Source organism: Nerophis ophidion, linkage group LG27 (assembly GCF_033978795.1).
Source record: "Nerophis ophidion isolate RoL-2023_Sa linkage group LG27, RoL_Noph_v1.0, whole genome shotgun sequence".
Taxonomy (NCBI): Eukaryota; Metazoa; Chordata; class Actinopteri; order Syngnathiformes; family Syngnathidae; genus Nerophis; species Nerophis ophidion.
The window spans coordinates 7,654,962-7,667,153 of NC_084637.1; the positions used below are offsets into that span (position 1 = coordinate 7,654,962).

At 46.1% G+C, this 12,192-nt stretch overlaps 1 protein-coding gene across 1 annotated transcript in view; it reads left to right on the plus strand.

The window, feature by feature from the left end:
• The window catches only part of filip1l (filamin A interacting protein 1-like), a 137,890-nt gene that overhangs the window by 65,059 nt on the left and 60,639 nt on the right, over positions 1-12,192 (plus strand). The gene's annotated exons all lie outside the window — the stretch shown is intronic.

Sequence of the window (12,192 nt, forward strand, 5' to 3'; positions counted from 1 at the left end):
GTCAGCGCCTTGCATGGCAGCTCCCTCCATCAGTGTGTGAATGTGTGTGTGAATGGGTGAATGTGGAAGTAGTGTCAAAGCACTTTGAGTACTTTGAAAGTAGTGAATTGTGAAGTGAATTATATTTATATAGCGCTTTTCTCAAGTGACTCAAAGCGCTTTACATAGTGACACCCAATATCTAAGTTATATTCAAACCAGCGTGGGTGGCACTGGGAGCAGGTGGGTAAAGTGTCTTGCCCAAGGACACAACGGAAATTAATTATTAATCTACTTGTTCATTTACTGTAAATATGTGAAGTGAAGTGAATTGTATTTATATAGCGCTTTTCTCTAGTGACCCAAAGCGCTTTTACATAGTGAAACCCAATATCTGAGTAACATTTAAACCAGTGTGGGGGGCACTGGGAGCAGGTGGGTAAAGTGTCTTGCCCAAGGACACAACCATCAATCAATCATCAATCAATGTTTATTTATATAGCCCCAAATCACAAATGTCTCAAAGGACTGCACAAATCATTATGACTACAACATCCTCGGAAGAACCCACAAAAGGGCAAGGAAAACTCACACCCAGTGGGCAGGGAGAATTCACATCCAGTGGGACGCCAGTGACAATGCTGACTATGAGAAACCTTGGAGAGGACCTCAGATGTGGGCAACCCCCCCCTCTAGGGGACCGAAAGCAATGGATGTCGAGCGGGTCTAACATGATACTGTGAAAGTTCAATCCATAGTGGCTCCAACACAGCCGCGAGAGTCCAGTTCAAGCGGATCCAAGACAGCAGCGAGAGTCCCGTCCACAGGAAACCATCTCAAGCGGATCAGCAGCGTAGAGATGTCCCCAACCGATACAGGCGAGCGGTCCATCCTGGGTCCCGACGAGCGGTCCATCCTGGGTCTCGACTCTGGACAGCCAGTACTTCATCCATGGTCATCGGACCGGACCCCCTCCACAAGGGAGGGGGGGGACATAGGAGAAAAAAGAAAAGAAGCGGCAGATCAACTGGTCTAAAAAAGGAGGTAACTAGGATGGCACAAGCGGGAATCGAACCTGCAACCCTCAAGTTGCTGACACGGCCACTCTACCAACCGAGCTATGCCGGAAAAGCGCTATACAAGTACAACCCATTTATCATTTAATATTTATTTAATTATATCCATCCATCCATTTTCTACCGCTTATTCCCTTTCGGGGTCGCGGGGGGCGCTGGGGCCTATCTCCAATCCAATCCAATCCACTTTATTTATATAGCACATTTAAACAACAATAACGTTTCCAAAGTGCTGCACAGCCATGTTAAAAACAATTTTATGCTCCAACAATGACTGAACAAAACAAAAAAAAATCTCAGCTACAATCGGGCGGAAGGCAGGGTACACCCTGGACAAGTCTCCACCTCATCGCAGGGCCTATTTAATTATATATGCACCTTATTATCAATCAATCAATCAATCAATGTTTATTTATATAGCCCCAAATCACAAATGTCTCAAAGGACTGCACAAATCATTACGACTACAACATCCTCGGAAGAACCCACAAAAGGGCAAGGAAAACTCACACCCAGTGGGCAGGGAGGATTCACATTCAGTGGGACGCCAGCGACAATGCTGACTATGAGAAACCTTGGAGAGGACCTCAGATGTGGGCAACCCCCCCCCTCTAGGGGACCGAAAGCAATGGATGTCGAGCGGGTCTAACATGATACTGTGAAAGTTCAATCCATAGTGGCTCCAACACAGCCGCGAGAGTTCAGTTCAAGCGGATCCAAGACAGCAGCGAGAGTCCCGTCCACAGGAAACCATCTCAAGCGGATCAGCAGCATAGAGATGTCCCCAACCGATACAGGCGAGCGGTCCATCCTGGGTCCCGACGAGCGGTCCATCCTGGGTCTCGACTCTGGACAGCCAGTACTTCATCCATGGTCATCGGACCGGACCCCCTCCACAAGGGAGGGGGGGACATAGGAGAAAAAAGAAAAGAAGCGGCAGATCAACTGGTCTAAAAAAGGAGGTAACTAGGATGGCACAAGCGGGAATCGAACCTGCAACCCTCAAGTCGCTGACACGGCCACTCTACCAACCGAGCTATGCCGGAAAAGCGCTATACAAGCACAACCCATTTATCATTTATTTATTTCATATATGTATTTATTCATACATATATATTTATATATATTTATTTAATTATATCCATCCATCCATTTTCTACCGCTTATTCCCTTTCGGGGTCGCGGGGGGCGCTGGGGCCTATCTCCAATCCAATCCACTTTATTTATATAGCACATTTAAACAACAATAACGTTTCCAAAGTGCTGCACAGCCATGTTAAAAACAATTTTATGCTCCAACAATGACTGAACAAAACAAAAAAAAATCTCAGCTACAATCGGGCGGAAGGCAGGGTACACCCTGGACAAGTCGCCACCTCATCGCAGGGCCTATTTAATTATATATGCACCTTATTATGCACCTTATTGCTTTTTTCATCCTGCACTACCATGAAGTTATGTAACGACATTTCGTTCAAATTTTAATGACAATAAAAAAGGAAGTCTAAGTCTAAGTCTCAATAAGTGCATGACTGCGGGAGGATGTTTTTGTCCCCAAACAGTAGCTGCAAACCACCACAACCTCCCCTCCGCCTCCTTCTTGCTACGCCGGGCCGGCCGTACATCTTCTTGCCATGTGGTTGCTTAAGTGGGGCGGTGGTGACATCACCCGGGGATCAACTTTAGGACATTCTTGGGCGATGCCCTAAACATTGGCGAACATGCTTATTATCCAGACCTGCCCCTACGATGGAAAACATAAGTGTTTTTTTGTTTTTTTTTGTGGGATTTTGGTTGAAAAAAAAACAAAAAAAAAAACGAAAAAATGATCTGTGTCGTCGTCTGCTCAAGGTTGTGAACTCGGCTGCAGAGTTATGTGCTGTTTTGTACAAACGACAGTCGGAGGAAGTTGTCAGGCAGCTGTTACGCCGCATGCGTGAGCGGGATCTGTCGGCACCTCCGCGCTATTAAGACGCCGTCGAAAAGCGCTCGGCCTCATCCATCAAGCGGCGCCGACGTGTGACGGCGGTGTGGTTCGCGACATCCTTCCCGAAAGGACGCACACCTGCATTCTCAGCTCGGTGCCAGCTTTGTTGTACTACAAACCCCGTTTCCGTATGAGTTTAGAAATTGTGTTAGATGTAAATATAAACAGAATATAATGATCTGCAAATCCTTTTCAACCCATATTCAATAGTGAAGTGAATTATATTTATATCAATCAATCAATCAATGTTTATTTATACAGCCCCAAATCACAAATGTCTCAAAGGACTGCACAAATCATTACGACTACAACATCCTCGGAAGAACCCACAAAAGGGCAAGGAAAACTCACACCCAGTGGGCAGGGAGAATTCACATTCAGTGGGACGCCAGCGACAATGCTGACTATGAGAAACCTTGGAGAGGACCTCAGATGTGGGCAACCCCCCCCCTCTAGGGGACCGAAAGCAATGGATGTCGAGCGGGTCTAACATAATACTGTGAAAGTTCAATCCATAGTGGCTCCAAGACAGCAGTGAGAGTCCCGTCCACAGGAAACCATCTCAAGCGGATCAGCAGCGTAGAGATGTCCCCAACCGATACAGGCGAGCGGTCCATCCTGGGTCCCGACGAGCGGTCCATCCTGGGTCTCGACTCTGGACAGCCAGTACTTCATCCATGGTCATCGGACCGGACCCCCTCCACAAGGGAGGGGGGGACATAGGAGAAAGAAAAGAAGCGGCAGATCAACTGGTCTAAAAAGGAGGTCTATTTAAAGGCTAGAGTATACAGATGAGTTTTAAGATGAGACTTAAATGCTTCTACTGAGGTAGCATCTCGAACTGTTACCGGGAGGGCATTCCAGAGTACTGGAGCCCGAACGGAAAACGCTCTATAGCCCGCAGACTTTTTTTGAGCTCTAGGAATCACTAATAAGCCGGAGTCTTTTGAACGCAGATTTCTTGCCGGGACATATGGTACAATACAATCGGAAAGATAGGCTGGAGCTAGACCGTGTAGTATTTTATATAGCGCTTTTCTCAAGTGACTCAAAGCGCTTTACATAGTGAAACCCAATATCTGAGTTACATTTAAACCAGTGCGGGTGGCACTGGGAGCAGGTGGGTAAAGTGTCTTGCCCAAGGACACAACGAAAGTAACTAGGATGGCACAAGCGGGAATCGAACCTGCAACCCTCAAGTTGCTGGCACGGTCGCTCTACCAACCGAGCTGTCATTTGTATTGTCGTTGCCACATGCCGCTCTTGTCGTGTCATTTTGTTACAGCTACTACCTGCCGTGCTACATTTTGTCCTGGTCGTCGTAGCGGTAAGCTGTTTCTGTTTAGCATTAGCTATTTCCAGTTTTTCGGTTTGTTTTCCACAAAGCTTCCATGGTAAATTTCCTTTTTGTTTTTCTAGCTCCCAGTGCTAGCTCCCTTAGTTGTTATTCCGTCCATGTACGCGCTTTTTGTTTGTACCCTTTGTTTGTTCTAGTTTTAGTATTTTAAATTAAAACCATGATTTCCCATTCAATGCCTGCCTCCTTCTCTACATCCTGGAGTTCGACATCAAATAACTGACAGAATGATCCAGTGAATTATATTTATATAGCGCTTTTCTCAAGTGACTCAAAGCGCTTTACATAGTGACACCCAATATCTAAGTTACATTTAAACCAGTGTGGGTGACACTGGGAGCAGGTGGGTAAAGTGTCTTGCCCAAGGACACAACGGCAGTGACTAGGATGGCGGAAGCGGGAATCGAACCTGCTACCCTCAAGTTGCTGACACGGCCACTCTACCAACCGAGCTATGCCGCCCCAATTGAATGCACTACAAAGACAAGATATTTGATGTTCAAACTCATAAACTTTATTCATTTTTTTGCAAATAATAATTAACTTAGAATTTCATGGCTGCAACACGTGCCAAAGTAGTTGGGAAAGGGCATGTTCACCACTGTGTTACATCACCTTTTCTTTTAACAACTGAGGAAACTAGTTGTTGAAGCTTTGAAAGTGGAATTCTTTCCCATTCTTGTTTTATGTAGAGCTTCAGTCGTTCAACAGTCCGTTGTCGTATTTTACGCTTTATTATGCGCCACACATTTTGGATGGGAGACAGGTCTGGACTGCGGACGGGCCAGGAAAGTACCCGCTTTGGAACGTTTTGGAGCTGAGTAAGTAATTGTTGAAGCTTTGAAAGTGGAATTCTTTCCCATGTCCAATATTTCCAGAAACAATTTGAAATGTGGACTCGTCAGACCACAAAACACTTTTCCACTTTGCATCAGTCCATCTTAGTTCATTTCCAGCCCAAAGCGGTTTATCTCAGTTGGTAGGGTTGCAGGTTCAATTCCCGCTTCCGCCATCCTTGTCACTGCCGTTGTGTCCTTGGGCAAGACACTTTACCCACCTGCTTCCAGTGCCACCCACACTGGTTTAAATGTAACTTAGATATTGGGTTTCACTATGTAAAGCGCTTTGAGTCACTAGAGAAAAAGCGCTATATAAAAATATAATTCACTTCACTTCAAAGAAGCCGGCGGCGTTTCTGGATGTTGTTGATAAATGGCTTTCGCTTTGCATAGTAGAGCTTTAACTTGCACTTACAGATGTAGCGACAAACTGTATTTAGTGACAGTGGTTTTCTGAAGTGTTCCTGAGCCCATGTGGTGATATCCTTTAGAGATTGATGTCGGTTTTTGATACAGTGTCGTCTGAGGGATCGAAAGTCACGGTCATTCAATGTCGGTTTCCGGCCATGCTGCTTACGTGGAGTGATTTCTCCAGATTCTCTCAACCTTTTGATGATATTATGGAGAATAGATGTTGAAATCCCAAAATTTCTTGTAATTGCACTTTGAGAAACGTTGTTCTTAAACTGTTTGACTATTTACTCACGCAGTTGCGGACAAAGGGGTGTACCTCGCCCCATCCTTTCTTGTGAAAGACCGAGCATTTTTTTGGGAAGCTGTTTTTATACCCGATCATGGCACCCACCTGTTCCCAATTAGCCTGCACACCTGCGGGATGTTCCATATAAGTGTTTGATGAGCATTCCTCAACTTTATCAGTATTTATTGCCACTTTTCCCAACTTTTTTGTCACGTGTTGCTGGCATCAAATTCTAAAGTTAATGATTATTTGCAAGAATTGTTTTTTTTATCAGTTTGAACATCAAATATGTTGTCTTTGTAGTGCATTTAACTGAATATGGGTTAAAAATGATTTGCATAATATTGTACTCCGTGTATATTTATATTAAACACAATTTCCCAACTCATATGGAAACGGGGTTTGTACGTCCAAGAGACGATAAAAGGGCTTACGGGGAGACGAGTCTGACAAACATCTCCTTGTATGGGAAGAAAAACCATTCCCTGGGCAGACATTTACGCGATGCTGGCAGTCGTACGCTTTGTGAGTGTTGAGGTCACCCAACGCATGTTGACCCAACACTCACATCCTACCTCATCTCCGAGCACGTCAGCGGGCCTCCTTCCAGCAAACATCTATCTGGTGTGTGTCTGCTCAAAACCGATGAGTGGATGAGTGATGTCACCAGTTCTGTTTGCTAAAAAAATGTTTTTCACCATGTGGCGAAGTACCGTTGATCAAAAGGCTTCTTCTGGTCCCGATTTTCGACTGCACTTACAGTCGCGGTCGTAAAGGACATAATGTCATGGCTGTCTTGAGTTTCCAATCATTTCTACAACTCTTATTTGTTTGTGATTGGAGCACGTACTTCATCCGTCCATCCATTTTCTTCCACTTATCTGAGGTCGGGTCGCGGGGGCAGCAGCCTAAGCAGGAGAGCCCAGACTTTCTTCTCCCCAGCCTGTTTTGCTGATGCTTTACAGAGAGTAAATGGGACAATGAAAAAGGAGGATTACCTCCTTTTTCATTGTCCCATTGTCCCACTCTCCCTTGTGGAGGGGGTCCGGTCCGATCCGGTGGCCATGTACTGCTCGCCTGTGTATCGGCTGGGGACATCTCTGCGCTGCTGACCCGCCTCCGCTTGGGATGGTTTCCTGGTGGCTCCACTGTGAACGGGACTCTCGCTGCTGTGTTGGATCCGCTTTGGACTGGACTCTTGCGACTGTGTTGGATCCATTTCGGTCCCCTAGAGGGGGGGGGGTTGCCCACATCTGAGGTCCTCTCCAAGGTTTCTCATAGTCAGCATTGTCACTGGCGTCCCACTGGATGTGAATTCTCCCTGCCCACTGGGTGTGAGTTTTCCTTGCCCTTTTGTGGGTTCTTCCGAGGATGTCGTAGTCGTAATGATTTGTGCAGTCCTTTGAGACATTTGTGATTTGGGGCTACATAAATAAACATTGATTGATTGATTGATTATGGATTGAACTTTCACAGTATCATGTTAGACCCGCTCGACATCCATTGCTTTCCTCCTCTCCAAGGTTCTCATAGTCATCATTGTCACCGACGTCCCACTGGGTGTGAATTTTCCTTGCCCCTTATGTGGGCCTACCGAGGATGTCGTAGTGGTTTGTGTTGTGGTTTGTGCAGCCCTTTGAGACACTAGTGATTTAGGGCTATATAAGTAAACATTGATTGATTGATTGAAATTCTCCAGGACAACCTAAAATCATCGGCCCGGACGTTGGGTCTTGGGCGCAGTTGGGTGTTCCAACAGGACAATGACCCCCAAACACACGTCAAAATGGTAAAGCAATGGCTAAAACATTAAAGTATGGAGGTCTTCCTCCCTCCAGGTTCCATGGACCACCAAGGACGGACATGACTACGAGCAGCGTTGTGACTTATTTAATTTTTTCTAATAACCCCAGTCTCTCGTCTGGTCGCTTTTCAGCTCCTCCTCCAAATGCTAGCTCTGCCGCTTCCTTTTCAGCCGCCCAAGTCGTTGTCGTCGTCTGCGTCTTGCTCTCGTTCGCTTTCTGTCTTCATGCACTGCTTGTCCTTCTCTGCTGCTGCCCTTTTACACACTGACAGGTGATTATAGAATTGCGTCCAGGCGGGCGATCCAAGCACCTGACGTCCATCTCGCCCCGCCTTGCTGCAGGTCCGCCGGCCACGCCCCCTCGCCGCCATGTCGGAGTCGGCCCCGGTGTGCGTTTTCTTCTCCCCAGGCACTTCGTCCAGCTCTTCCCGAGGCATTCCCAGGCCAGCCGGGAGACATAGTCTTCCCAATGTGTCCTGGGTCTACCTCCTACCGGTTGGACGTGACCCGAGGTGTTCGGGTGGCATCCTGACCAGATGCCTGAACCACCTCATCTGGCTCCTCTCGATGTGGAGGAGCAACATCTTTACTCTGAGTTCCTCCCGGACGGCAGAGCTTCTCACCCTATTTCTTGGGTGAGAAGCTCATTTGCATACTCTAGCCTTTAAATAGACCTCCTTTTTAGACCAGTTGATCTGCCGCTTCTTTTCTTTCTCTCCTCTGTCCCCCTCTCCCTTGTGGAGGGGGTCCGGTCCGATGACCATGGATGAAGTACTGGCTGTCCAGAGTCGGGACCCAGGATGGACCGCTCGCCTGTGTATCGGTTGGGGACATCTCTACGATGGTGATCCGACTCCGCTTGGGATGGTTTCCTGTGGACGGGACTCTCGCTGCTGTCTTGAATCCGCTTTGAACTGAACTCTCGCAGCTGTGTTGGAGCCATTATGGATTGAACTTTAACAGTATCATGTTAGACCCGCTCGACATCCATTGCTTCCGGTCCCCTAGAGGGGGAGGGGTTGCCCACATATAAGGTCCTCTCCAAGGTTCTCATAGTCATCATTGTCACTGGCGTCCCACTGGGTGTGAGTTTTCCTTGCCCTTATGTGGGTTCTTCCCAGGATGTCGTAGTCGTAGTGGTTTGTACAGTCCTTTGAGACATTTGTGATTAAGGGCTATATAAATAAACATTGATTGATTGATTGAAGCTCATTGCCACCCGACGGAGGAAGCTCATTTCGGCCGATCTTGTCCTTTCGGTCATAACCCAAAGCTCATGACCATTGGTGAGGATGGGAACGTAGATCGACCGGTAAATTGGGAGCTTTGCCTTCCGGGTCAGCTCCTTCTTCACCACAACAGATCGATACAGCGTCCGCATTACTGGAGACACCGCACCGATCCGCCTGTCGATATCACGATCCACTCTTCCCTCACTCGTGAACAAGACTTGAACTCCTCCACTTGGGGCAGGGTCTCCTCCCCAACTCGGAGATGGCACTCCACCCGTTTCCCGGCGAGATCCATGAACTCGGACTTGGAGGTGCTGATTCTCATCCCGGTCGCTTCACACTGGACTGCGAACCGATCCAGTGAGAGCTGAAGATCCTGGCTAGATGAAGCCGGATGATGACGATGCAGATGATGTGGTCCTGATGGCTTCATCTGGCGCACGTACTTGTTTGGTCACAAAAAACGTTCAAGAATTTTAGTTCTTTTGACCAAATCTGCTGGGTCAAAAGTATACATACAGCAATGTTAATATTTGCTTACATGCCCCTTGGCAAGTTTCACTGCAATAAGGCACTTTTGGTAGCCATCCACAAGCTTCTGCTTGAATTTTTGACCACTCTTGCCAAAATTGGTGCAGTTCAGCTAAATTTGTTGATTTTCTGACATGGACTTGTTTCTTGAGCATTGTCCACACGTTTAAGTCAGTACTTTTGGAAGGCCATTCAAAAACCTTATGTCAGGAGGCGTGGCCCGCGGACCTTCAGCGAGACAGGGCACGCCGGGACCGGCTCCGAGACGAATGTCAGGTGCGTGGATCGGCCGCCTGGGCGCAATTGTATAATCCCCCGTCAGTGTGTAAAAAGGCAGCAGCAGAGAAGGACGAGGCCCAAGGAGTTGGAGAGCCAGCAGTGCATGTAGAGCAAAAGCGACCGAGAGAGCAAGACGCAGATGACGACGTGGGCGGCTGAAAAGCAACTGGCAGAGCGAGCAGTTGGAGGAGGAGCTGAAAAGCGACCAGACGAGAGACTGAGGTTTTTTTGAAAAAAGTTTAAGAAGTCACAACAATGATTGCAGTCATGTCTGTCCTTGGTGGTCCATGGAACCCTGAGGGAGGAAGACCTCCACACCTTAATTAAAAGGTGTGGAGGTCTTCTCTTCTCTTAATTAAAACACACCACAGTGGAGTGTTTTAAGTCTCGTCTTAAGACCTACTTTTATTCTTTGGCACTACGTGAGTTTTGTGGTACTCTGTGTTTTCTGTTCTATTTATTGTTTTAATTGGTTTTATCCTTTAAAATCGTTTTTAATCATATTTATTTGTTTTATATTATTTTTTTGTATTGGTTTTATTTTTTATTTAATCATTGGAGGCTCTAAGGATATTTGAATATTGGTTTTAATATTGTTGGGCAGCACTTTGGAAACATTTATGTTGTTTAAATGTGCTATACAAATAGAGAGGATTGGATTGGATTGGATAATTCTAGCCTGATTTAGCAATTTCTTTACCACTTTTGACATGTGGGGTCATTGTCCTGTTGGAACATCCAACCTCTGAGCTGATGATGTAAGGTTGTCCTAAAGAATTCGGAGGTAATCCTCCTTTTTCCTTGTCCCATTTACTCTCTGTAAAGCACCAATTCCATTGGCAGCAAAACAGGCCCAGAGCATAATACTACCACCACCATGCTTGACGGTAGGTTTGATGTTCCTGGGATTAAAGGCCTCAGACATATTGCAGGTTATTGTGGCTCATTTTTTGTTTAATCTGGTTTTGGTTCCGTTTTATATCAAATCGTTTTAATGTTTGTCGTCTTTAGTTCCTGGTGGCACTTCCTGTTTGTTTCCGTTGCCATAGCCACGCATTATTGTCACCTACCTTTTGTTTTTGACACGCACCTGCCTCGTAATGACTCTCCTTATTTAAGCCTGCCTTTTTCGTTACTCGCTCTCGCATTCTAGTTTCTGTTCCGTGCAACAGGTGACGACGCTGTGTCCCAATCGTGGTAAAGAAAACTATTTTTGTACTTGTTAGCTTCCACGCTATTCCTTCGTTTATTCCCTAGCTCACATGCTAGTGCTTTTAGTTCCTTCTAGCTCCCATGCTAGTTCTGTTTGTTTTGTCTTTAGTGCATTGTGCAAGTGTTTTCTGTTCTTAGTCTGTTTTGTAAGTATAAATAAATCATAATTTCTTACCTTCACGCTGTGTCCGAATCCGACTGCATCATGAGAGAGCGCACCCGCACCACCAGGATGCCAGCTAAGCGTCACAATACTAAAGGCCTACTGAAACTCACTACTACCGACCACGCAGTCTGATAGTTTATATATCAATGATGAAATATTAACATTGCAACACATGCCAATATGGCCGGTTTAGTTTACAAAATTGCAATTTTAAATTTCGTGCGGAAGTATCATGCTAAAACGTCGCGGCGTGACGTCACGGACTGTCAGGATATATTAGCGCAGCACCACTTACGGCTAAAAGTCGTCTCTTTTCATCGCATAATTACACAGTATTCTGGACTTCTGTGTTGCTGAATCTTTTGCAATTTGTTCAATTAATAATGGATAAGTCAAAGTAGAAAGATGGGGTTTGGAAGCTTTAGCCTTTAGCCACACAAACACACGGTGATTCCTTGTTTAAAATTCCCGGAGGTGAAGCTTTACTATGGTTCAGAGCGGTCAAGCGAACATGGTTCCCGACCACTTGTCGACCGGCCGGTTTCGGTGAGAAAATTGTGTTAAAAGGTCGCCTCTTACCGGAGATCTGTGGAGTTTGCGCCGTCCTTGTATCTGCCGTGACTGGCGTCAAGACACCCGTGGAAAACACCCCTCCGACTATCAGGTACTATTTAATCTCACTAAAACAATAGCAACACAAGAGAAAGATAAGGGATTTCCCAGAATTATCCTAGTAAATGTGTCTAAAAACATCTGAATCCGTCCCAATGTAATCGCCTTTTTTTTCTTTTTCTAGTCCTTCGCTATCAATCAATCAATCAATCAATGTTTATTTATATAGCCCCAAATCACAAATGTCTCAAAGGACTGCACGAATCATTATGACTACAACATCCTCGGAAGAACCCACAAAAGGAGAATTCACATCCAGTGGGACGCCAGTGACAATGCTGACTATGAGAAACCTTGGAGAGGACCCCTCCCCCCTAGGGGACCGAAAGCAATGGATGTCGAGCGGGTCTAACATGAT